The sequence below is a fragment of the Theropithecus gelada genome, chromosome 2 (assembly GCF_003255815.1).
Source record: "Theropithecus gelada isolate Dixy chromosome 2, Tgel_1.0, whole genome shotgun sequence".
NCBI classification, from domain to species: Eukaryota; Metazoa; Chordata; class Mammalia; order Primates; family Cercopithecidae; genus Theropithecus; species Theropithecus gelada.
The window spans coordinates 20033131-20061013 of NC_037669.1; the positions used below are offsets into that span (position 1 = coordinate 20033131).

The 27883-nt window shown below is 39.7% G+C and overlaps 2 protein-coding genes across 3 annotated transcripts in view; one reads left to right on the forward strand and one right to left on the reverse strand.

Annotated features, from left to right (window-relative positions):
• The window catches only part of CMSS1 (cms1 ribosomal small subunit homolog (yeast)), a 373543-nt gene that overhangs the window by 137604 nt on the left and 208056 nt on the right, over window positions 1-27883 (forward strand). The window lies entirely within an intron of this gene.
• Window positions 1-27883, reverse strand: part of FILIP1L (filamin A interacting protein 1 like) — a 292938-nt gene that overhangs the window by 122667 nt on the left and 142388 nt on the right. The window lies entirely within an intron of this gene.

A 27883-nucleotide genomic window follows, 5' to 3' on the forward strand; every position in this document is an offset into this window, starting at 1 on the left:
TTATAACAGTAATTACAGTAGCTGTTTTACTTACATCTATATTATTACCTAAAGAATTTCAACCTTCCCCACTGACCCCTTAGTCCTGTGGGCACAGGACATGATCTGTTTGCTCACTGATACCTTGTGCATAGTATGTACTCTGCCAAATGAATGAATGAATGAATGAATGAATGAATGAATGAGGTTGTCTTGAAAGTCATCAAATGACTAGATTTTGTTTTAGTTCAGTCTCCCTGGTAAAAATCACATGGACTTGACCTGGTAGAGCTTATATATTTGCAACTCTGTGAGATAGTAGACTAAGAAAGATGAGAAATAGTGATGAAGCAAGTGTTTTTGTACTACCATTGCTGCCTGACCATAAGTAAGTCAATCTGAAAGAATACTTGCCCCTACACCCTTAGTTGAAATTTATTCAAAAAATTACTGTTTGTTCCAGCAGACCATATGTAACTGCACATATGACCTAGGGCCAACTCTGAAGCTGAGAATATATAGATTTGGCACAGGCATCACCAGAGGTTATAAGAGTCACATAGACCACAGTCTCTTATAGATGTGTGTGTGTTTTTTGTTTTTTTTTTTTTTGACTTGATAAGGGTCAATTTCTATTTGAGATCTGATATACTCTCTGATCACAAAATTTGTTTCCTGAATCAAATTAGGGCAGTTTCAATGGGATTATTTTGGCTTAAGCTAGACATCTGAAGTATTTTCATAATGAGCAAATTATCACTATACAATTCAAACATTTTCCTCAGCTGTTCTTCTGCCAGTCATTTTGTCTGTTCAAGTTGAGGAAACAGAATAATGTTCTGGCTGATCTTACCTCAGCCCAAAAAATTCCAACTCTGAGAACCGCTGTAAAGAATTCAGGATCTGTATGGCATTCATTCACGGTTGGCTTAGTCATTGTGGAATAGAAGCCACAAGGAAATGGATCATTTACGTTCTCAGTACATTAAACTTCTGGTGCTAGAAAACACTGTGCTTTGGTTCTTATAGGCAAATGGTTCTTATAGGCATAGATACACGGCTTTTAAACACATACACACAGAGAGAAAGAGAGCTGTTCTAGAAGCATGAATTTCCTCTTTCTACCCTATATTTTTAAATAATATCTATAGTTTACTAGTTTTGAGTGAAGGGAAAAAAGAGAAACAGTTATTATTAAATTGCTCATGAATATTCCTAAGAAAAAACACAAGAAAACTTGTCTTACAGATTTTATTTGAATTAGTTAAGGATAATTTCAAATTTATATGTTGGATTGTTTTTCTGCATAATGAAAAAAAGAATACTATAGAGGTATACCCCCAAAATGGGCAATGGATTGTAGATAGTTTTGGAAATAACCCAGAATAGCCTCTCATTGATTTGGTTTTTGTCACTGAACTGAGTGGTCTGTGAAGGTGGATTTTCTAATGACTGTCCTTTACTCGGAAGTGCCAGAACTTTTTAAAAATTTGTCATCTTGATAAAAATATATTTTAAAGTAGTTCATACTTAGCTGCATACTTAAAGGTCAATGCTATGTATATGAACAGCATTTGAAGTATTAAATAATATCTTTTTGTATTTCATTTTCTACCTCCTCTGTGTTGTCACCAATCATTTATTTATATTGGTTAAGTTACTGGTTAAGCTATAACCAATCATTTCTTTGTTCCTCTCACTTTCTACCCTATGTGTAGTTTTTGCTTCTAATCTACCATAGACTGAGAGATCACATAACCAATGAGATTCTAAGGAAGTGAAGTACTTCAGAGGTTCTGAGGGTGCAGTTTGAGGTACAGATGGCTTTATGTCATTTTGTCTGGATTGGAGTTGTATAATGATTATGTCCTAGGAAGGTGGCAGTTGATCTGTCTCTATTTCATGCCACAGTGGACCATTTTACCTTTGAATGGGGTCCTAAATCCTTGCATTTTTAAAAAACTCAATAAAATCCGACCAATCTTTTCTAAGATGACTCTAAGATGACTTTGTGAGGGCTGTTCCTATTGTCTTGCTCATAGGAAGATGCTATAAATATGTTTGAAACATTGATTTCTTGTCATTTCTACTGGAATGTGCTTTTCATAGCTAATGAAACCACAGTGATGGCCTTACCTAAAACTCAGTCTATACTGACAGAGAACTGCCCAAAGAGTCCACATAGGCAATTAGCCAGCTTATTCAGTTGTGCCCTTTCATGGGGAATCCTGTCTTCCTTGATGCATAAATAGTCTGCCCATGCTGGAGGCAGAAGGCACCAAGGCATACCTCCCACACTGACCTGCTCTGTGGTTGACCAGTGCCTCCCTTCCCACATTGTAAGTCTCTTAAAACTCCCCTGCAGTCTTCTTAGAAGTTGCATTCTCTATTTTTGTTGCACCCTTAAGAGAGTTACCTTGTTGTACATGTGACCCTCAAGGAGGAGAAGGAGGTAGTATCTCAGTTTGTAGCAGCCTTAGACTAAGCAAGCTGCATGAGGGCTCATCTCACTTAACCCTTCAGTAACTGTGAGGTACAAATACTGGTCTTCATATTTCACCGGTGATGAACTCGAAGATCAGAAAGCTGAAGTCCACGCCCAACATCACATAGCTAAGAAGTAGTAGAGCTGGACTTTGAGCCCAGGTCATCTAATTCCACAGCCCAGGTTCTCTCTAATACCCCATCCTGCTGCCAAGAGGGTAATAGCATATTCATGCTAGACACACTTTGGGCCAGTATCTCACATAATAATCCAACCACACTGTGAGATAGGTATCATAATGGCTCCTAGTTTACACACAAACAAGGGACATTAGGAAACTTGATGACAGTCACTCATCATTTAATGGCAAAACCTGAAAAAGAACTCAACCTCTGACTCTCAGTTTCTCTAAACCTCAATTTCCTCATTATAAAATAAGAATAATTGGGCTGGGCACGGTGGCTCACGCCTGTAATCCCAGCACTTTGGGAGGTGGAGGTGGGTGGATTACTTAAGGTCACGAGTTCGAGACCAGCCTGGCCAACATGGTGAAACCCCATCTTTACTAAAAATACAAAAATTAGCCAAACATGGTGGTGCCCACCTGTAATCCCAGCTACTTGGGAGACTGAGGAAGGTGAATCGCTTGAACCTGGGAGGCGGAGGTTGCGGTGAGCCAAGATCGCACCACTGCACTCCAGCCTGAGCCACAGAGCAAGACTCTGTCTCATTAAAAAAAAAAAAAAAAAAAGACTATTAAGATTATTGTTAGGACAAAATGAAATAATTTTTGTGAAGTGCTAAGCACCATGTCTGGCATAAAATAAGCCCACAATAAATGTTAGCAAAGGCAAAATCACTTTGAATAGAAAAATCCTGCCATTCTCCTCTCATCTGTTTTGACTCTTACAAAGATTCCATTATATAATGGTAAATGAAAGGGTATCTTCTCTCACTTAAAACAGAAAATTAGATCAAGTGCTGGGTAATTTGTCCTTCATCACCTAAGTGATTACACAAGTGGTTTCAAGGCCCCTTTCAGTTCTGTGGCTATATCATTCTAGCAATGGGGTGCTGTTTTTCCTATTAAGAAATTGCAGGTCAGAACTCACGTCTTCTCTGTAGTAATAAAGTGGCATGCTCACACAGAGGATGGAACAGAGCCCATTATCAAAACTTAGTAAAGACTTTGATTTTCAGAGTTGTAAATGACGAGGAGTATAAACAGAGGCCTACGGAATATTTGTTTCTCATGGAAAGATAAGATACCTACAACATTTTTAAAAGGTGAAAACAAAGGCTAGATCATTGATTTTTTTTTTTTTTTTTTTTTTTTCAGCAAAGGCATTTAAGAAAATATTTGCTTTGTGCTTGGCTCTGGGAGATAATAGAAGTAATTATTAAACCGGAATTTAGTGGCCCAAGTTGAATCAGGAAGCCAGTTCCTCAAAACAGTTCCCAGCAATGCTTGAGGACTCTAACAAGATATACAGCCAAAGCCAGACACTTTTTTACTTGTGAAAGACTGTGAAAAAACATTAATCATATTTTCCTGGAGCTCCGTTAGTCCTGCCTATCAAACTCTTTCATGATAATAAAATTACATCCTGGAGAATTGATGATTAAGATCCTTCAGTGCCAATGTACTGAATTGCTTGATTTTACATAGAGTATGGTTATATACCTTCCATATTAGTGTATCCTGGAAGGAAATAAGATGGAATTTCAAGTGGCCCATTCTCCATTTTTGCAGACTACAGATAGGCTTCAGAAACTCCCCCTCCAGGAAAGTACATCTCATCCCACCTTCGAATTAAACGCGTCATCTCTCTTCTCCCATATAGCCTATGTAGACTTCTAACGTAGCACGTACCACATTGTTATGACATATTTACTTGCCTAACTCCCAGACTTGACCTTGGAGTCCTTGGCTAGGTTGTAAGGTGCCTGGCACTTCAGAGTTATTCAGTAAGTGTTCATTGACTGACTGACTGACACGTTTTTAAGTTTCCAGCTTCAAACGGGCCCTTACTGTCGATAACAGATTTATTCATTCCTTATTGCCTCTGTCTGATTGCTAAACCATGATTCCAAAGCTTTAACACTCTTTTCATGCCCTTTCTTCCACTTATTCCCTAACCACTCTCACCCTTCACAAACACCTTCACCTTCCTTACCCTTCTTCTTTGTTGCTTCCTTCCTCTGCCCCCAACACCTCTTCACATCTTTACACATGTTCTCCTTTTCCTGTCTTTAGAAGTATTGCTCTTGGTTTCCAATTCTATCCCCTCCATCTAAGTTTGTTTGTTTTTGTGAGATGGAGTCTTGCTCTGTCACCTAGGCTGGAGTGCCCTGGCATGATCTTGGCTCACTGCAAACTCTGCCTCCTGGGTTCAAGTGATTCTTGTGTCTCAACTTCTCTAGTAGCTGGGATTACAGGAGCCTACTACCACATTCGGCTCATTTTGGCCAGACTGTTCTCGAATTCCTGACCTCAGGTGATCCACCTGCCTCGGCCTTCCAAAGTGCTGGGATTACAGGCGTGAGCCACCACGCCCAGCCACTTCCATGTAAGCTTTGGATCATAAGCATCGCCTCTTAAATCTTGCCCATCAAATACCCACTTCCCTTCTGTAGCCTAATTTCTTTCTCACTGTTGGTTCTTTTTCCACAACTTTGTAACATGCCCAGTGGTCCCACTTTCTAATAAAATCTCCACTTTCCCTGCTTCCCACTCTGCCAATTTCTCTTCCATCTTCACATTGCCTGAATTCATTGTACTCATCTCCTAACTTCCCACCCCCAACTTACAGTCCAGATTCGGCCCTCACCAATGGCTTCCTAATTTCCAAATCCAGGAACATCTTCTTAAAGAGGTCTTCCTACCTATTTCTGTCCAGGACTCTAGCTGGATTTAATAATGCTGTCTTTTTCCCAGCTGCCCAGGCTAGAAATCTTGGCGCTATTTTCTACCTCCTCTTAACCCTGCTTAACATTCTGTAAGAATAAAAATACTTGTGTTTATGTTTGTACATTTATTTTTTATTTGGTATACAGCAAAAAAATACTGTATGAAGTAGAGGAGTGATGAAACATTCATCAGGGTGATCTGCTTTGGCAGTGAAAGGGCCAAGCTGGTGATAAAGCATGGAAAGTAGTAAAAGCAGTGAATGAACCACATGCAATGTATGCATAGCAGCTATTCTTAAGAATTCTGATTTCCACATATTCTGAGCACTAACAGAAGGTATTTAGCTGGGCCAGGCGCGGTGGCTCATGCCTGTAATCCCAGCACTTTGGGAGGCTGAGACGGGCGGATCACGAGGTCAGGAGATCGAGACCACCCTGGCTAACATGGTGAAACCCCGTCTCTACTAAAAATACAAAAATTAGCCGGGCGCGGTGGTGGGCGCCTGTAGTCCCAGCTACACTGGAGGCTGAGGCAGGAGAATGGCGTGAACCTGGGAGGCGGAGCTTGCAGTGAGTGGAGATCACACCACTGCACTCCAGCCTGGGCGACAGAGCGAGACTCCGTCTCAAAAAAAAAAAAAAAAAGAAAAAAAGAAAGTATTTAGTTGAAGAAAGCCAACCCAACCAAGACTTGAAGCCAGAATGTTGTTTTTTCACAAATACTTGTGATATTTTTGAAATGCTAACACAAAATTAGGTATCTACACATATATGTGTGTCTATATATAGAGAGACATGAAAGATCCTCATTAGGTTTTTATGTGGTAATATCATCAGACATCTTTGAAGGAACAAAACAATGCTCTTAATCACTTCTTTTTTTTTAATGTCTTCTTTTTTTAATTATTATTATTATACTTTAAGTTCTAGGGTACGTGCAGGTTTGTTACATATGTATACTTGTGCCATGTTGGTGTGCTGCACCCATCAACTCATCAGCACCCATCAACCAGTCATTTACATCAGGTATAACTCCCAATGCAATCCCTTCCCCCTTCCCCCTCCCCATGATAGGCCCCGGTGTGTGATGTTCCCCTTCCCGAGTCCAAGTGATCTCATTGTTCAGTTCCCACCTATGAGTGAGAACATGCGGTGTTTGGTTTTCTGTTCTTGCGATAGTTTGCTGAGAATGATGGTTTCCAGCTGCATCCATGTCCCTAAAAAGGACATAAACTCATCTTTTTTTATGGCTACATAGTATTCCATGGTGTATATGTGGCATATTTTCTTAATCCAGTCTGTCACTGATGGACATTTGGGTTGATTCCAAGCCTTTGCTATTGTGAATAGTGCAGCAATGAACATACGTGTGCATGTGTCTTTATAGCAGCATGATTTATAATCCTTTGGGTATATACCCAGTAACGGGATGGCTGGGTCATATGGTACTTCTAGTTCTAGATCCTTGAGGAATCGCCATACTGTTTTCCATAATGGTTGAACTAGTTTACAGTCCCACCAACAGTGTAAAAGTGCTCCTATTTCTCCACATCCTCTCCAGCACCTGTTGTTTCCTGACTTTTTAATGATCGTCATTCTAACTGGTGTGAGATGGTATCTCATTGTGGTTTTGATTTGCATTTCTCTGATGGCCAGTGATGATGAGCATTTTTTCATGTGTGTGTTGGCTGCATGAATGTCTTCTTTTGAGAAATCTCTGTTCATATCCTTTGCCCACTTTTTGATGGGGTTGTTTGTTTTTTTCTTGTAAATTTGTTTGAGTTCTTTGTAGGTTCTGGATATTAGCCCTTTGTCAGATGAGTAGATTGCAAAAATTTTCTCCCATTCTGTAGGCTGTCTGTTCACTCTGATGGTAGTTTCTTTTGCTGTGCAGAAGTTCTTTAGTTTAATTAGATCCCATTTGTCAATTTTGGCTTTTATTGCCATTGCTTTTGGTGTTTTAGACATGAAGTCCTTGCCCATGCCTATGTCCTGAATGGTATTACCTAGGTTTTCTTCTAGGGTTTTTTATGGTATTAGGTCTAACATTTAAGTCTCTAATCCATCTTGAATTAATTTTCATATAAGGAGTAAGGAAAGGATCCAGTTTCAGCTTTCTACTTATGGCTAGCCAATTTTCCCAGCACCATTTATTAAATAGGGAATCCTGTCCCCATTTCTTGTTTTTGTCAGGTTTGTCAAAGATCAGATGGCTGTAGATGTGTAGTATTATTTCTGAGGACTCTGTTCTGTTCCATTGGTCTATATCTCTGTTTTGGTACCAGTACCATGCTGTTTTGGTTACTGTAGCCTTGTAGTATAGTTTGAAGTCAGGTAGCATGATGCCTCCAGCTTTGTTCTTTTGACTTAGGATTGTCTTGGCAATGCAGGCTGTTTTTTGGTTCCATATGAACTTTAAAGCAGTTTTTTCCAGTTCTGTGAAGAAACTCATTGGTAGCTTGATGGGGATGGCATTGAATCTATAAATTACCTTGGGCAGTTTGGCCATTAAATCACTTCTTTAATACCATAAATAGTTGGAATTTTCATACTCTGCAGAGTAGTTCAGCCCTCAGACTGGAAATTAAGCTAATCAGTAGTTACTTGCTTGACACTCCCCCTCCCCCTTTTCTTTTTTCTTTCTTTCTTTTTTTTTTTTTTTTTTTTTTTTTTTGATGTGTGTGTTTGTTTGGAACCTGTTTAATGAAAACACAGGTTCCATTCAGTGATATAAAACAGCACATCACAAAGCTTTTTCACACATAGCTTGTTTTTAGTTCTTAGGCCTGGATATTTATGTGTTCTTAATATAGGCCTAATAACTGCTGAAATGTCATTTTTTAGATTCAACAAAATGTGTGTTTTGAAGCTGTTTAATGAAAACACAGGTTTCATTCAGTGATATAAAACAGCACATCACAAAGCATTTTCCAAGATAGCCTCTTTTTATTTATTAGGGCTGGATATCTGAGCCCATTGAGCCTTTATATAAATATGAATATGTCACTTCTTTTTTTTTTTTTTCAATTTAATTTAATTTTAATTTCCAGGATACATGCGCAGGACGTGCAGGTTTGTTACCTAGGTAAACCTGGGCTGTGGTGGTTTGCTGCACCTATCAACCCATCACCTAGGTATTAAGCCCTGCGTGCATTATTATTTTTATTATTATTATCATTATTTGAAGGTAAGATGGAGGTTTAGTTTGAATTTAAGAGAACAGTAACAGAAAGGGAAAAAACCAGCCACCCAGGGTCTATTTTTAACTGCCACGGCTTGAGCAAAGCCATGAAGAGAGAGAACTAGGGCCTGTTAATGCCAGCCATGAAAAAGCTGCTACAGTGGCAATGTGTGACTGAGCCTAGCAGGAAAGTGCTTACATAGCACTCAGGCCCACCTTTCAAGGGCCTTGCAAAGAAAGGAGACATTTAAGAGCCAACAAGAATTATAACATGTATGTGCCACAGAAGGGTAGGAGGAATTCCACGGGTAAATGGTCACATGGGTCTACAGTTAGTAGAATTAGACAACATTTCACCATACACTTCCAGTGAAGCTTGGTTTGAATCTTGGTACTCTTGCAAGAGAAGAAGAGAGCTGGGGGCAGAGCATGCAGTGTGAGGCATAGAGGCATGAGCCAGCAGGGCTTGTTCAGGGAACAGCAGTGTAGATCATGAGGCTAGAGCCTGAGGTTGTGGGGAGGCTCATGATGGAGTAGAAGAGGCAGAGAAGGGACCAGAGGAGATGTCAAAATGAACTGGAGATAGCTGTACTAGTTTGGCATCTTAAAGAATTTTGGCTTTACACTTAGGCAGTGGGAAGCTATTAGTTGTTTCTAAGCAAGTTTTCTTATCTGTCAAATGGAAATAATGAGCTCTATACCACTGGATTCTTGTGTGTAAAAACATAGCAAATTGTCATCCCTTGGTAACTATTTGTTCCTTCATTTTTTTAATCTGATAAATAATTGAAATAGGTTATAAATGTAACAGAATTTGAAAGCACATCAGAATATGATGGTAATTTAAAAAAAATTCATTGCATAAATGTTCAAGTAGTTTCCATTTTCCCCAAACTTTATTTATTTTATTTTATTTTATTTTATTTTATCTTATTTTTTGAGTCAGAATCTCACTCTCTTGCCCAGGTTAGAGTATAGCAGCACAACCTCGGCTCACTGCAACCTCCAACTCCCAGCTTACAAGCGATTCTTATGCCTCAGCCTCCTGAGTAGCTGGGATTACAGACGTGCACCACTGTGCCCAGCTAATTTTTGTATTTTTAGCAGTGGCAGGGTTTCGCCATGTTGGCCACGCTGGTCTTGAACTCCTGGCCTCTTGTGATCTGCCTCACTCAGACTCCCAAAGTGCTGGGATTACAGGTGTGAGCCAACGGGCCTGGCCATTTTCCTCAAATTTTAAATATTTTATTTTCTATATAAATATTAAAAAGAAGAGGAATTAAGTCATTTAATTTGTCTGTAACTCTAATTCATTACATGGTTTGTATCCATTTTCTGGACTTTTCTGAGCCTTAATTTTTCATGTGTGTAATTTCTTTTGCAGTCGGATAAATTGAATTTAGTAATCTGTAGACCAAAATGCTATAGCCTTTTAGAGATGGAACAAAATTAGTTGTTATAAAAATGTTTATTTTCTAACAGACTCCAATAAATAGAACGATAATGAGTCTCCATTCACATTAGCTCCCAGAGGACATGGGATAATTGTATAGAAAACAATTAAAGGAAGGGATTGTACTAATGTAATTTTTTTAGAATTACCCAACAGTAAGATTATGAGCATGGTTCTTGACTGAGCCCCCAGCCCACTCAGTGTAGGAGGACTAAAACTCAGACCACTCCCATTGTACAAAGGAGTTGTGTTCAGAATGCATTCAGTTGGCTAACATCTGTCACTTGCAGAAAAAAAAGGTGTGAGTTAGGCCTAGCTGTTCTTTCACCTTTCCTCCTTTCCTGCTTCCTTCATTTATAAATTGTCTGAAGTGTGTATAGCATTATGCCTCCCAATGTTACAATGATTGGCTCCATCGCAACCTGGGTTAAGTTTAACATTGAAAAATTAGTGGTAGCTCACAACCTGCCAAGTACCAGAGAGAAGTAGTTCTTTTCTGTCCAAACAGACAAATCAGTGGCGGTTTCTGTGTGTTTTTCTAGTTAGAGTAGCCACCTTTACACACCTAGTTTTAGTTATTCCTCTCAACAACACTCTGAGGTAGGTTTTAGGATCCCCATTTTACAGATGAGGCAAACGAGGGCTCGGAAAAGTTAAGTGGCAGAACCTGGATGTCAGGTCAAAGACTGTAACTTCCAGCCCAGCCCTCTTGCCACAACTGCGCCTCAATTAGGCAGCCCAGGTGTTTGTCCCTACCCACAGGGGAAAAATCAAAGATTGCGAACACTAGTAGAAGCAACATTCCGATTAGGAATATAAAAGATTACAGCGTGAAGTCAAATAATCCCCCTCCTCACCTCCTGTAGGTCTTGGCCAAATCGTTATTTAGCCTCTTCTTCTATCCCTCCCTCCTACAGTCTTTTTGCCTGCTTCCTAATCATTAGATTGACATGTCAAGGTAGGGGAGAAGTAGGGGAGTCCGGAGTCCTGGTACTGGGATTGAGGGGAGGAACACTTTCACTTTCAGGGCTATTGTTCTTGCTTCCCTTTGGATGAAGTAGTATTTTCTGTTATTCATTTTATGTTTACTTACTGTCTGAATTGAATACTGTTAATTTATGTGCCCTTTGGCTGTAAACCTCTGGTTATATATTTTTGTGTTGTTAATATTTTTAATTGGTGTTTCTAAAGTAAATGTACTCTGTGTGTTTGGCAGACCAACAAAGTGAAATGTAAAAAGAGTCTATTTTTAAAAGTCACCATATAAGGTGAAAAGGCCCTTTTTGTGTGGGTGTGTGCGTGCGTGTGTGCAGATCGCAGGTTTTATCAGGAACATATTCGTTAATATTTATTGTCACAGTTTACGGTGTGCCCCTTGAGTCCCTCTGGATTATGCACAGCCCAAATGACGTCACCTTGGAAAATGCAATAAATCTAAAGTTGGAAACCACTTCTAATGGGAAGTTTCTTGAAAGTTGTAAAGTTAAATTGCCTCTTCCAGGATGAGGGAGGTGGTGCGGAGAATGCCCGAGGGGATCCGGACTTGCCTCTTGCGGGTGTTATCCCCTGTGTTGGAATGCTGGGTTTGTGGGTTGGATTATTTTGATTTGTTTTGTTTTGTTTGAAATCCTCTGAGTATTTTTTAACCCCAACACTCCATGGGGTGGCAAGCTTATAGATATGTATGCCTTAAAATGTAACCTTTGATCATCCTTTTATGTATCTAGAATGACTCTTATGCTGTATATGCATACCCAGGAGCCCAGAAGCATAATTCAATTCATCAGAATCTTAACTTTGCAAGCAGACAGGCATTATGTAGTTCATTTTGCCAGCCCATATTTGAACCCATCCAGTGCTGTGCAGCCAAATACCAGTCAAAGTATCCCATGTTTTACATTTTAGGACATTCTTTGCCATATTATTTTGGGGAGCTGGAAAGGCTCCTATACCTTTGGCCCTGGTGTCTCTTTTTGAAGCTACATAGAATATTCTCTTATAAGTGATTTAGTCTAAAAAATTTGTTTAAGAATATTTATCTCCTTCCAAGACATTTGTAGATATTTAAAGATAATGGCACTGATCTTGCCTTTCCCCCTTTCTAGATGCCAAACATCTTTAGGTCTGCCAACCTATTTTCTTATGTCATAGCTCATTTGTACATTTGTAGAGCACAACCCATGTATATATTGACACAGCTAGAAACTAGGGAAGCACTGAGGACCAATTAGGCTGTGATTCCGCCCTTCAGGAACTTCTGATCTATTAATAGCAGAGTGGCAAGGGCTATTATAGGGGCCCCAAATTTAGCCTTGGTGATTGGGGGTTAGGGATGTCAAGGAAATTTTTCTGCAGGACACATCACACAAGTGAAGTCCTGAAGAGAGAGGACTATGAGTTACCTGAGGAAGCGATATGAATGAGGAGAGGAAGGTATTCCAGGAAGGACTGGCTTGCTGGAAAGGCTGAGGGGATGCATGGTGAGTTCAGGGAAGTGAGGATGGTTCATTGTGGTTGAGGCACTAAGTGGGAGATGAGGAGTAGGGAAAACATGCAGAAATGCTAGAGCAGAAACCAGGGCTAACAGTGGGGAGATGAGGTCACATGTGAGGAGAGCGTGGAAGATGATGGTAAGTCCTCATCAGGAAGGATATTTATTGTTCTCTTGGGTACATAATTACTATGGGCAACATAAAAGGTTCTGCATGAGGTCATTTAGGTTTAGGAATATTTTGTATATTATCTTTTGTTTTTAGAGAAAGGATGTATTCAGTCATTAGGGTTAGACAGATACAGCTGTTTCAGTAGCATGACCATTTCTCCAGCAACAATATGTTTGGAGAAAGAAGAGGAAGAGATAATATTGTTTTAACATTCTTATGACTGTGAGAAAGTTTGGTGGCTTCAATACACAAGATTATAATTAATAATAACAACAACAGCAACAAACACATATAGCACTATAAGGCCTGGTCCTGTTACAGTAAGAAATATAATGTCCACATTAACTCTATGAGGGAGGTATTGTCCCCAGATACAGTTAGTTTAAATAACTTACCCAAAGTTAGAAAGCTAAGTGGGAGAGCTAGGATTTGGCTGCAGCCCCTAAGAACAAATGGGGAAAGATTTAAGTCGTAGATGAAGTACTCTGAGGATGCCTTAAGACATGGCTCTAGCCTGCTGTTTATGGTCACAACTACATACTCACTGGAATGTTCATGACCGAGATAAATAAAGCAAGTATTCATCCATATTTCACATTTTACTCACACACATTGCTACATGGAAGAGATTGCTCTCTTGATGGCTTTTAGGAGCTAGCCTGGGTTTTACCAGCAGTTGAGGTTGCTTGCAGCCTTAGTTTCTCTCCCTGCCTCCTGCCACTGTCAAAGAGGATTTAGCCTGCCTACGGAGGGTAAAATAATTAGGATAACAGTGCACCAGAGAAAATTCAAAATGCTCTTACTCTTAGGGAGACCTTTCCAGATCAAGCCACTTAATGCTAGCAACCATGAAGGTATAGTTGCCCCAGAACAGTGTGTGGTTTTCCACTAGCAGTGATTTTGCCCTAGCGTTGACTGATCCCATGTGGTGGATATATGTAGGTAAGTCTTAGGAACAGAAGGGATGAAGATAAATAAGAGAAAGTTTGAAGTGATGATCCGTGGAGCCTGTGCTATATAGGAAAAAAAGTAAAAATAAGAGTGGGCTGTGATATAAGGATATAGCACAGAAGTAAGGGGATGAGGGTCCCTGTGGGTCCAAAAAGAAGTGAAGTGGGAGCAACTGCTTGAAAGTATTAGAAGGACAGCAAAGAATGTTGAGTGAGCAGGATATTTACATTTTGTATCAGAGAAGACTTTTAGCACTACTCCTTGCCTTAGTGTTACCTGAATATGTATCCTTTATTATTATTATTATTATTTTTTGAGACAGAGTCTCGCTCTGTAGCCCAGGCTGGAGTGCAGTGACGTGATCTCGGCTCACTGCATCCTCCACCTCCTGGGTCCCGGTTCAAGGAGTCCTCCTGTCTCAGCTTCCTGAATAGCTGGGGATTACAGGCACACGCCACCATGCTCAGCTAATTTTTGTATTTTTAGTAGAGATGGGATTTCACCATGTTGGCCAAGCTGGTCCTGAACTCCTTACCTCATGATCCACCCGCCTCAGCCTCCCAAAGTGCTGGGATTACAGGCATGAGCCACCGCGCCCTCATCCATTTGTTAATGATTTAATTAAAATGTATCGTAGCAAAAATGTTCAATAGGCCAGGCTGGAGCTCCCAGGTACAACCAAGGTGAAGCTGATTTCACATGACTTAATAATCTTCAAGCCCATGTTTGAATATTTGAACATGATTGTTGTGTGATTAAATAAAAACAGAGGTCGTAGACTCATTCTGTGGTGCAAATTTACCCTATAGATTTATATGCTTAGTAGGAAGTACATTGAGTTATTATAAGCAGTGATAAATCTATCTTCCAAATCCATTACGCTTCAGTTAGATTTAATTTTTACTTATCAATATTTATCTTGATTAATGATCTTACCTCTAGCTAGCTTACAGGTTCCATGAGAATAGGGACAGTGTCTGTGTCTAGTTTCTCCCATGTTACCTAGCCCAGTACAAGGCATATGGTACTCAGAGACTTAGGGGTACCATATGCCTTGTACTGGGCTAGGTGATGTTTAGGATGGGTCCTTAAACAGGATCAAGGCCAAACCATTTATATTAGAGTGAGGCAGTCAAGGTCCTGACAGGTAAGTGATCTGCTCAGGGCTCAGAGCCTGTGCCAGAACCCAAATCTCATTCCTCACTCTGTTCTTTGCACCATATCACTTTGACATTGAATCAAGTTCTTATAGTGATATTCTCTGTGTGTGTCTAGGGCCAAAAGGAAATATGTTCCCTAAGCTAGAGCTTCCCAACCTGTTTCTCAGTATGACTCACAGAGAAATTGGGGATATTTGTCTAGAACAGTGTGGTGAATAAAGGAGGCTTCGGAAGGCAGCTGAAGAAAGAGGTCCCCTAGGACACTAATGCCCAGAAACCTCCAGGCTACCCCAGGGGGATCATACCTTCACAAACCTCTTATCCACTATGCTCCCTGTAACTGTTAGAAAACTCTTTCTAAGTTAATATTAGATCACTTGAACATCAGTCCCATAGTGCACAGATACAATAGTTTCCCAGGCTTTAAGACTATATAAAAATTGTTCTTCAAACCAAAAAGAAACATGATCCTTTTCATTGTATTTCTTGAAGTACCTGATATACTTAGATACTGCTGTATCTGTAAATAAATTATGATACCTTATAAATTTTTAAAGGAAATTTACAAATGTTATTTTCTAGTAATTACCTTGAAAGATTCCATTGGTCCAGGAAAATGTTTTCTGAAGCAATGTTAATCCTGCTAGCCAAACATATCACTTAGTCCCCACTGTGAAATGAGGGATATGTGCTTAAATTGTGAAACAAATATATGAGTCAGGTATTTTTCCTTTGAGTCTAAGTGGTTTATGACTTCCTTTCCTGTTCTTTGTATATGTGGGAGTTCTATAATTTTTTATCAAGATGAAAGGTTGGCCTATGTTCTTACTGGTGCAGGCTGTCACATTTCTCTCTGTTGCCCAGTCAGGTGCTATGGCATGTGCTGCTTCTGGCATAGTGTACTCTGTGGATGTACCAGCATGTTCTTCAGGGTCGTGACTGATTTTCCAGACCTTTGGAATTGAGATAAATATTAAATTTGTAGCTGTTTCTGAATGTCTTCCAGATACTTTTCTTCATTTGTTTGTTTGTAGGGTAAACACACCTGATAGCAGCAATTTAAGCATACCTTTAGAATGACCCTGTATGGCCAGTGCACCTGAATGTGTGTTCCAAGGTAGGGAATCCAGGAATGGCCAACCCGGAGATTCGTTCCTTACTATAATAAATATCTGAGCCCCCTGCTCACCCTGTGGAACATGGGCTTATTGGGAATTGCGGCCCTGAGTTTTAGGTTAAATGAAGGTTGCCAGATGGAGGTCATTAGGGGGAGGGTGTTAAATGAAAATTCTCTATAAACTACATGCTCTTTACAAGCAGTTGTGGTTTTCCTGCCCAGCCCGCAGCCACTGGGCCATGCAATTATATTGTCCAGCCTGCTGCCACTGGACCATTTCTATACATAAGGCGGTTCTCCTGTCCAGCCTGCCACCACGTCTCCACTCTCTCCCCGTACGTAAGCCCCTAGTAAACCCCATGTCTCATTTGCTGCCTCTGGGTCTTTTCTTCGGCCTCTCTAACCTAGTGCCTTCCCTTCTGAGGTTAATAGGGGTTCAGCACAACAGTGTTTTAACAGAGAAAGTGATATTTACAGGGATACATCTCACAATATCTCTTAGGAAAGGTAAATAAAATGTTCACAACTTGTAGGTGAATAATTCCTTAGATAAATTGTTTCTTAACTTGGGAGGAGTTTGGGAAGGGACCTAAGCAGGCTGCAGAGGCTGGGCGTAGGAGCTTGTAATGAATGGCTGGAAGCTGAAATGGTCAACTCCAGGCAGATCTCCTGGGGTGAAGCAGCTTCTGCCACCAGTAGCCCTTCCTTTCTGATCCTTTCATAGCCCCACTGCTCTATCTGAAGCCCGCACCCTTCCAGAAAATTGATGGGTAGATTTTTTTTTTTTTTGGCTATATACAGTTTTAGAGCTTAGAACTAGATATAATTCAGTCTAGCATATTTTTCCTTCCCCAGAAATGATTGTTTTTGTGCAGAGCCCCATCACAATAGTATGGAGACTTAGACTGAGTTCACTCATCACTAACAATTAACTTTATAAACATTCAACAAGTAGGACAACTGTTATTACTGTTACTCAGAACCCTTCGCTCTGTATCTACAGTTTGATTTAAGATGCCACATTTACGTGGCATTTTCAACCTTCAAACTCTAGCAGATTTTAAAACTAGGTGGATGAGAATAGAATCATTCTAGTAAATGTAGTGTGACAGATGTGAAAAATCATTTGGTGAGCAGGATCTCTGTGAAGTTATATGGGCCATGTGTACAAGACGTAACTGAAGAAAATTAATTCAACAGAGTATGCCGTACTTGAACGACACAGAGATTTACTCGAACCGAACTAACTCAACCTGGCAGAACTCTGAGCAGTGTTGATTGTAAAGCCTGGATGAAAATAGATGGAGTATGCCTGACTGAACCTCTGTACTGCCCCACATGCTACACAGGTGGGGGACTGGATGGCTGTTAGGTGATCATTGCATTCTCTTTTGGATCCCTGTTGAGAAGAAATGATAAGAGAGGGAAAGGAGATGGGGCAAGAACAGTCTGAAAAAAAAAGGATAAAGTTCTCAGACTCTCTTCAGACTCTAAGAAGAACTTTCTGAAAAGCTTGGATTAGGTCTGGCAATGGATATAAGCAAAGGACTCTTGGAGTGTATTCTTGGCTCTTAACCCCACCTCTGACTTTGAGCAAATCAGCTGACTTCTCTGTCTATAAAATAATAATCCCTCTGACATTAATACTTACCTCATGAGGTTATCTAGAGGATAGTGTTGGTAATAATGTCTTGTGTTTACATTATTCCTTTCACAGAGAGCTCAAAGCACTTTACATACATTGAGAGTGAAGCTTCTTGTGAGGAGTGAATAGAAGTGTTCACTTTCTGGAAATGAACTTAGGCCATAAGAGCCCGAATTTAATGCATTGCAGGAAGAAATATGGTACATAGTGATCCAGTGGGCCAAATGAATTTTTTATTCCACGAAGATTCCCATCCTGCCTCCTTATTTTGTGAATTGAGGAAATATGGTGAGTCCATACACCTGGATGGGAGATCCCACATATGCAATTAGAATGGTCTCTCATGACACATGCAGAGATTGAAGAACAGTCTGGACATTTTTTGATAACGTTCTTTGGGCCTTGGTAGTAACTGAAAGGCACCTGGGAAATCTTAGCTCAGAGCTACAGAAAGACACTAATGGATTCCAGAAATAAAAATGTAGATATGGAGTGTTTTATCTATTTATTTCACCTCAATTCAACCAATATTCCTTGAGTGCCTTTTATATACATGATTTTGAGGGATGTGGAGAATGAAAGAGACACAGCATGCTCAGGAAAGTTAACCTGGTATTAGCAAGGAGGAGTAAGATTTACAAATAGTTAAGTGCAGCAGTATGCGGGAGTGTCAGAAAAGCATCACAGTACTTCAGTACATCTACTTGGGCAATCTCAAACATGTATTACTCATGTACCAAGCAGTATGCTCTTCACAGAGAGGTATAATCTCTGCCTTAGGGGTCCTTGGGGAAAACATGTGCAAAGAGATAGTTTTAGCACATTCTAGTAAAGGCAGTGATCAAGGGCACCTAGCCTTACATGGCAATTTAGGGAAGGTACCTTGGAGGATAAGACTTCTCCTAAAGTCTTAAGAATTGAAAAGAACATGGGAAGGGAATTCCAGGCTAGGAGAGTAGTATGTTCATAGGCCCTCAGTGTTTAGCCTTCTTTGAACAAAAAATGGCAAACTACAGACAGTTTGGTCTTATTATAGCCTAAATTGTACTTAGGGTTATGAGTGAGAAACAGGGATTAAGATAAAGGAGCTGTTTTGCTGTCTTGTTTACTGTTGAATAGTAGTACGAAGTAGGTCCTGAAAGAAGAATTTTTTTGAAAAAAAAAACAAAAACAAAAAAAACTGAATGATATGTTGGCTTTAAGTCCTTGCAGCCAGGCTATCCAGGCAAATAAACATGGAAGGTGATGGCAGGTAATCAGGGCTGGAAATACTGATTTGGGAGTCACCCCATATCAGTGGCATTTAAAATCAAGAGCAAATGAAATTGCACAAGGAGAATGTATAGAATGAACAAATTACCAAGAGTGAAGCCTTGAGTAATATAGACGTTTAAGAAGCAAACAAAAGAAGAAGAACCCATGGGGAAACTGGAAAGGAAAAAAACAGAGAAATAAGAAAAAATGAGAGGAGAGAATTGATACATGTTCTTCAGGTATGGCATTATGGAGTTCACTGGTGTCTCATCAGAGACGTTTCAGTGCAGTGGCCAGGGCAGAATTGACATTGTGTCTTGTTTTAAGGTAAATGGATAGAGTGAGAAAGTTGAGAAGAGTTAGCACAGACCTCTCTTTCAAGTCACTTGGCTTAGAAGAGAAGGAAGAGTATGGTTTGTGGGGTGCAACCCAGGTTCAAGAAGCAAAAAGAAAAAAATTCATTTGATAAAAGATTTAAATGAGTTTCTGGGTTTAGAGGAAAGAGTAAATAGGCACTGAGAATTTAAAGATTTAGGAAGTAAAGGGGATAATTAATGGAGCTTGGTCCTGGGAGTGCTGAAAAGGGGGGCCATGTGTGGAGGGCAGGATCTTGACCTGGAGTAAGAATACCTCATCCTCTAATTGAAAGAAAGTGCACAAGGACAGGTCCAGGCATATCTAAAAAGGGGAGGGGAACAATATTGGGATAATGTATGTATAATTGGCTTATTGAAGTAGAAAAATGATGTCATCTGCAGAGAAGGATGTAGCCTTGTTTGGGGTCTTGAGCAATATGACAGTTTGGAAACATTGCTTAGTAAAATAAGAGCAAGCTAAGCAAGAATGAGTAGGAGGTTGAGCCAAGTTGATGGCCTATTTGTGACTGAGGAATGCAGATTTATATAGTTGCGTCAGTCTGAAAGCTGACTTTTTCTTCCAGCTGAGCTCAGCAGCTTGGTCACAGAAATATAGAAGTCTGTGTTTGAATTGATTATAAAGATATTAGTGAAAGAATGGTTTCAGTAATGAGCCATGCTATCCCAAATGGGTAAAGCAGTGAGGCCAGGAAAGAGGTGAAGGAACTATGGTTTTCCAGAGATTGGAGAGCAGAGGTAGTGAGAGCAAAGACACGGGGGGCCTGGAAGGATCAGAGATTGTGGTCATCTTCACATAATGGATAGGAGGCAGCCCCACTAGATGATTAGTTGCAGGGTATGACCTTGGAAATTCATGACCATGGAGATGAAGGAGGTGAGGAATTTATAGATTGTTGGATGGCTTGTCTAGATGGATACTGAAGTCACTCAGGATGGTGAGAGGACAAAGGATATGTTAAAGGTTGTTGCCAAGTGCCCTAGTCATGAATAAGTGTTGTGGAGGGACCAGGATATTAGTAAGGGGACATCAATGAGAAAAGATAATTGGATAACATGAAATGCAACAAATGAGTCTGTTACATCAGAGGCATTAGGGAGTAATGGTTTAGAAGCATTATGAAAAGGAATAATCAGTTAGGCATTGTCTTAAAATTTGGTTGAGCCATATAAACTTGTTGATATTGGAGTATTTTGACATATAAAAATAGTAATTTCATGTGGTTCAACCTTATACTTTGTGTGCATTAAATCATTCATTCTCACAACTACCTTCTGAAATCGTTTATCATTTTGCAGCTGAGAAAGTGGAGGCACAGAAATAATAAGTAATTTGCCCACAGTCATCTGATAAGTTTTTGAGCTCAGTTTCAGACCCAGGCGGTCTGGCTTTAGAGACTACAATCGCTCTCTGAATAGGGAATGCCCACCTTCCCCGCACTGCCCTTCAGGCCTTATGGTGTGTGAGGTGCATGAGACCAAACTCCTCTTAAGCATGTAATAAACTGAGATAAATGCTGTAAAGGAAATGAATGTAAAGTAAATGTAAAGGTTCACTAGTCAGTTTTGAAGTCTCATCTCACATACTCTGTGCTTCCCCACCCCATCTGTGTTCGCTTTCACTCCGAAACTTCTACCTAATTGCAGAACACTTTCTCTACATTTTGCCTAACTGAAACTTAGCATATCCCTGCTTTTCTTGTGGTTCACTAGTAGATAAGTAGGAAACAGTTCTAGACATTGCATGTACAGGGTCACAAGAGTTTAAAAAGAGCAAGGAAAACATTCAGTAAATGACAAGACATTCTGTATATGGGATATGAACTGGGCTGGGAGAGAGGTAGAGTACTTAAGAGAGAGTGCTAGGATATACCTCAAAGGATTTTTTTTACCATTTTAAATACCTTAAACATTATACTGTCTGCTACAGCTAGCCATGGAAAGATTTTAAGAAGCAAATGTTGTGAGGATATTATAGATAAATGTTGGTGTGGATGCAATTAAAGGGAAAAAGACTAGAGGTTGGAAGATGGGTTAGGAAGCTGTTGCCGTCATTCATGTGAAGGAATAGGGTTTGGCAGTGCTCCTACCTGTGTGATTGAAGAGGAGGGGCTGTATTCACAAGATATTTGACAGCAAGGATTGGCAAGTTTTGGTGTCTCTTAAGAGAATATGGGATGCTGGAACCCATAAGTGAGATCACCGCACAAGGAAAGAAGTCCGTTTGAAAGGAGAGATGAGGAGTCCTCTTTTCTACATGTTGAATATGAGATGTCTATAGAATCCGGGTGGAAATACTGGTATGGGACTCAGGAATGAGGTCTCACAGGAGATGCAGATGAAAATATATTAGTATCGCTTAACCTCTCTGAGCCTCACTTCCAAAATTCCCACTTCCCCCATCAGCTTCTGTCTTGCAGCCACTCCCTGATCTAAGTTGGTACTAGAGTATAGGGACAGAGACCTGGGTGAACTGTGGCTTTAGACCTGCTTTCATCAGGACCTCACACTGTGGAATCACAGGAGTCTGTATGGTGGGGTCTAGGATACACACTGACCCTCAAACTTTTGAAAGGAGGCCTCTCCCTGCAACACCATTCCCATAAAAGAGAACAGAATTGGTTCCTAGCATGAATGAATGAATGAATAATCACGTTGGGGCCTCTGGATATAGATCATTCTAAAAAGCACCTATACACTCTTTTGGTAGGATTTGGTACAGGTAAGATTATGTAAACCTGGTTGCTGACCTGGATATATGTAGTCTTGATGGGAAATATGGATTAGTCATAAAATTAGCACACTGACATGGAGTATAGTCAGCAAATGGATAAGATGGTTAAGTATCTATAATATAGTTTGACTAAGCAGTAAGTGAATCGGTACGAATATTAGTGAGAGGAACCTGGTTCTGACAGATAGAGGGTAGTGATATTGCAGACATATAAAAACAGAGACTAACATGCAAAGTGTGGGGAAAGATGTCATTCAACCAGTCTTTTTATGGGCTTAATAAATTTGATAAGGGAATAAGAAGACAGCTAGTCATCTCTTTCCCTTAGGTTGAAATAAACTTGACCCAATAGAGTACCCTAGTTTTGTTCATTTGCCGAATTGACTTAGATTAGAAATTAGAAACGAATTCCATGGCAGGATTACTAGACTGTAAATTCATTAAGAAGTCTGATGATATCATAAACTGCGAGAAGCCTCTGTCTTACAGCAGCATCGGAAACCTCCGCATTTGAGTAAGTGCTGGTAATCCATTTTATTTCTCTCCATTAGTTATTATAATAATAACACATTGGCGACACAGTCTCATTTTCTGCCTCTAGTGCTGTCTACTGCTGGGCACAGCTGCTCCCAGTCATTCTTTCCAGAGTAAATAACGGTTCATGTTTCCACAGGCTGTCGCGAGAGCTTTCTATGCTTATGAAATGTGCCCATGTCACCACCCTGTTGGGAAAGATTGAAGGTACGGGCAAAGCCAAGGAACTGCATGGGAAAGCCAGAGCTTTACCCCTACCCTAAGATATGTTTTTTGCTCTTGAAGACATTTAGATTAACTGGGTGTTAATGATGTGAACTTCCATAAGTGTGAGGCAAGAAAATTCCATCACTTGCATCTGTCTGATGCAGGCCTTTTGCTTTGGAACTTTCTTTCATGTTGGATGTAAATAATGAACTCCTTTGTTGTGAGACGGTTTGTTACAAGGAGGTAAACACGTCAGCAGAGAGCATCTTTTGATCTTCACGCCTTTGGCAATAAAAGCTGAGAGCAGAAATAGGCCAGAGAATTTGGGACAGAAACCACTAAAAGCTCTCCTTTTATCTATTCACAAAATTAGGTGCAGAACTATAGGAATAATGGATAGAATGACAATTATTAAGAAAGATGAAGGGCAAAATGAGGCCACCTAAATAATAAAAGCCAAGGTTTAGATTTTATGATCTGCTTTAAAAGTCAGTGAATTCTCTGAAAAACTAGGAGCATTATATGGAAACATCATAAACAAAATGAATAAAAATGTTTTTTTCTCTCTCTTCCTGTGATCTCATTAGTGGATGTTAAAAAATGTTAAATACTCATTTGAGAATACATGTTATAAGAACACTGATTTTCTGTGTGTGTATGCAAAATTGCAAAAACTGGTATGTTTTAATGCCTTAATTCTGTGAGTCTTGTCTCATGATTGTTAATTCAGTCTTCTTCTAAATATTAAACCACATATTCATATAAAGTAGAAATCTAAAATATGCAGTTATAAATACATATGAAAATTCTTCTTTTTTTCCCTTATTTTGAAAGTTTAAGCTTTATTGCCAGGTTTTATTGGTAGAAATCTAATGTTGCTTTACTTCATGAAACTTATCAACCCATCCTCCCTTCAGCTCTTATAGAATTTATACTCACATCCTATAGGTAAGTAAATAGATTGAGGAGGAAAACCACTTCTGTAAGAAGAATAATAAATACACTTCAAACTTGATGAAAAATAAATGGATCTGCACTCAAAAACCTGTTTAAGCTCACTTTTTCCCCAGTTTGGGTAGCTTTATAATGAAGGCAGAGATTGGGATGCAGGTATCATGTTACATGTTAAATACCTCTATGCTTAGGCCTGGTGTTCGTTGTTGGTGGCAGGTGGAGGGATGGTTACTCTAAGTTTTAGGTGTTCTTGATAGACAATATATAGTTGATAAGTAACTTTTCAAAGATCTTGCATTGTTTTCTATTTTATTCCACTGTTTCCTCTAACCCACAGTACCAAATAGCTGGCTCAATTGCTGTGTGATAAAAGGAAATCTGAGACTATGTACCAATTCCTTCCAAGTTTAAGAACAAGAAGGTTTTCTGAATATTTTTCAGAGGCAGACTGGGGAACTGTTTCTTTTTAATGGTCTTTTAATTTGAAAGTTAAACTAAATCCTTCTAATTGCTTGTAGGTATTGGACAATATGAGTATTTCCATTGGATAACATGGAAAGGACAATTTATCATTGAAGGACTTGTTGTTTTTATCTTAGCTGAATGGGGTGCCAGTATATACAGTTCGTGCTTTCAAGCACAGGTTGATTTATTATGGTTTGGACCTGCAGTTTTTAGAAGGGATCACAAACAGGATTTTTCTTTTTAAATTTAGTAAAGCCCATTTCTTACCTTGTTGACTGTCACTATCAGGTCAAACAACTTAGCAGAAATAAAAACTCATATTTGGGCCGGGTGCAGTGGCTCATGCCTGTAATCACAGCACTTTGGGAGGCCGAGGCGGGTGGATCACCTGAGGTCGGGAGTTCGAGACCAACCTGACCAACATGGAGAAACCCTGTCTTTACTAAAAATACAAAATTACCTGGGTGTGGTGGTGCATGCCTGTAATCCCAGCTACTCTGGAGGCTAAGGCAGGAGAATCACTTGAACCCAGGAGGCGGAGGTTGTGGTGAGCCGAGGTCATGCCGTTGCACTCTAGCCTGGGCAACAAGATTGGAACTCTGTCTCAAAAAAAAAAAAAAAAAAAACCAAAAAACAAACAAAAAACCACAAAAACTTACGTTTGAAGGGGAAAAAACCTGTTGTTTTATGACATGTAGTTAAAATTAATTTACTTGTATTCATATAAAGATAATAATTTAGTCCTCAGGAGATGAACATTTCTATATTCTCTTTCCCACCCCTTGGCATGGGCTCTTGTGTTTGCCATACCTAGGTGGATCACTCCCAACTCTGTAAACCTGGGGGTGTTATTTGACCTTTTTGAATGTGCAAAGCCAGAAAATAATACCATTTTCACAAGTTCATTAAGACACATTTATGACAAAAGAGCAACAGTCATTAATTACAATTAATAATTCTGAGTGTCTGCTAATGTTCCAGGGACCGTACTGAGCATCTTAGATTATCTAGATTAAGCCCAGTGAAGTACCTTTCACCTAGCAGGAATTCAACTTCCGCCTGCTTCTGTCCTTCCCGACTCCAATCTACCAGATTCCTCAGGTGAAAGGAATTTCTGTTTGTTGACATATTACTTCGTCCTTCATTCATGCATCCATTCAACAAATACATACTAAATTCCTTCTAGTTCCAGGAACTGTTGTTAAGTGCTGTGGATATAGCAATGACCAGGAGAGACACAGTTCCAATGGTCAAATGTTCTAGTACAGGAGACTGACAACAGACAGGCATTGAATATGTAATATGATACTTCAGGCTGGGTACAGTGGCTCATGCTTATAATCCCATCACTTTGGAAGGCTGAGATGGGTGGATCACCTGAGGTCAGGAGTTGAAGACCAGCATGACCAACATGGTGAAACCCCATCTCTACTAAAAATACAAAAATTAGCCAGACATGGTGGCGGGCGCCTGTAATCCCAGCTACTCAGGAGGCTGAGGCAGGAGAATTGCTTGAACCCAGGAGGCGGAGGTTGTAGTGAGCCAAGATCGCACCATTGTACTCCAGCCTGGACAGCAGAGTGAGACTCCGTCTCAAAAAAACAAAAGGATACTTCATGTGGAAATAAGTGCTATGAAAAAGAGAAACTAGGGTAAACAACAGAACTGAGAAACATAGAGCAAGAGAGGATTCTGTTTTAGAGTGGTCTAGGAAAGGGACATCTCAGCAGAGTCCTGAGTATATACTCATATCTAGGTCATTCTAATAGTGACATTCTTCCTCAAATTGAGAAGTCATATATACATTGAGTTGTAGAAGGAAAGTTCAGAAAAATCAACAGCATCCATTATTGCATATTTTCTTTGGGCTAGCAAGCAAACAGTAATAAAATGTCTCTTTTTGTTGTTGTTATTAGACAAAGTCACGCTCTGTTGTCCAGGCTGGAGTGCATGGCACCATCTTGGCTCACTGCAACCTCCGCCTCCCGTGTCCCAGCGATTCTCCTGCCTCAGCCTCTCGAGTATTTGGGACTACAGGCGCATGCCACTATGCCCAGCTAATTTTTGTATTTTTAGTAGAGACAAGGTTTCTCCTTGTTTTCCAGGCTGGTCTCGAACTTTTGACCTCAGGTGATTCGCCCGCCTCAGCCTCCCAAAGTACCCATGAGCCACCGCGCCTGGCCCAGTATCTGTTTTAATAGATATAAAGCACTTAGTAAGTGGAACATCGTAAGGCTGTATAGTATATTACTCTACTTGAGGAGAGTAAAAAGATACTGTGGGCTATATACTATGCATTATTGCTTATAACCAAATAATTATATAGAATTCATACATAAAGAATAAAATTGGATAAGGATGTCTATTTTTATTGGATGTTGTAGGTAAGTTATTAAACTATGTCCAAAAGAAATTCATAAATATCATGAACTTGGAAACTAACCCCCCAAGAGAACTGCAGCCAAACTACTACTAGTAGGACCCATGGTGGACCTGCATGTTACTCCAGTAACTAGCAGTCTAGTCCAGTGGTTTTTCTTTCACCATGGTAAAGATACCACTTCATTTTCTCGTGACTTGCATGATTTGCAGCAAGAAGTTTGCCATAATTTTTATCTTTTTTCCTCTGCATATGCATCTTTTTAAAAAAAAAAAAAAAAACTGGCTACCTTCAAGATTTATTCTTTATTTTTAATTTTCAGTAGTTTGAATATGATATGATTTTATTATCTTATTTTATTGTTGCTACTTACCCTACTCAAGAGTTCTTTGGGTTTCTTGGACCTGTGGTTTGATGTCTTTGATTATTTTTTAGCAGATGTTTGACCATTATCTCTTCAAATATTTCTTCTGTTCTTTCCTCCTGCTCAGTAATTTTCTCTGGCTTCCTACCTTGCCCCCAGTCTTTCTAATGAGTGCCTGATGTAGGTCCAAGGAGAAGAGTCTGTGAGTTAGTTTGAAACTCCCTGTGTGAGTGCACCTCGCAGGAGTTCTATCCTCTTATTCTAGCCTATGATCACCCTTTAGCAAGTACTTAGATACATAGGGGAATCCTTCTTAACTACTAATAGCACCTAGTGTCTGTATGTTAGGATTTGCTGCTTTTTCTTGTCTTTCGGATAGAACAGCACGAACATTGTCATGGAGGGATGAAGCAACCTGGCATGCACTATACACAATTCCCTTGTAAGAGGCATAAGGCTGGAGGAACAGGCAGGCAGCACAGCCTGGAAAGAAAGGCTGTATCACAATGGAGCTGATGCCTCATTCCAGGAGCAATGGGGAAGCCAGAAAAGAGACTTAGACCAGGAAAGAACATTAACAGCTTTCCATCTTAGAAAGTTTGATCTGGTAGCCGAATGAAGGACAAATTACAAATTAGGAGAATAGAGAGATCTGAAGCAGGGAAACAAAGTAAGGGTATTTCTGTGGTTCAGAAAGGTATGCTGGGGGCCTATGGGCAATAGAAGTGGAGTCAGAGTTGGATAGAGTAGCTATGAGAGATGTCAAGGAAGATAGCCATTATACCAAAATTACTTGTTTTCCTGGGAATGTAAGCAAGTAATTACCTCTAAAAAGAATAAAATTATTTTAGTGTCTCCATGAAATAAATTTCAACAACAAAAAATTAGTTGATTTTTTTAGCATACAGGCCCTAAAATGTGTAGCACAAACAGTATAATATCTTAACCAAGGTTATTTAAATTCTAAATTTTATCAGAAAAATAAGAGAATGGAATCATTTGGATGCAGCATGACACTGCTGAGATCAGGACTACTGGATCAGTTCCTTCATAAACTAGTTAACTTACTTTGT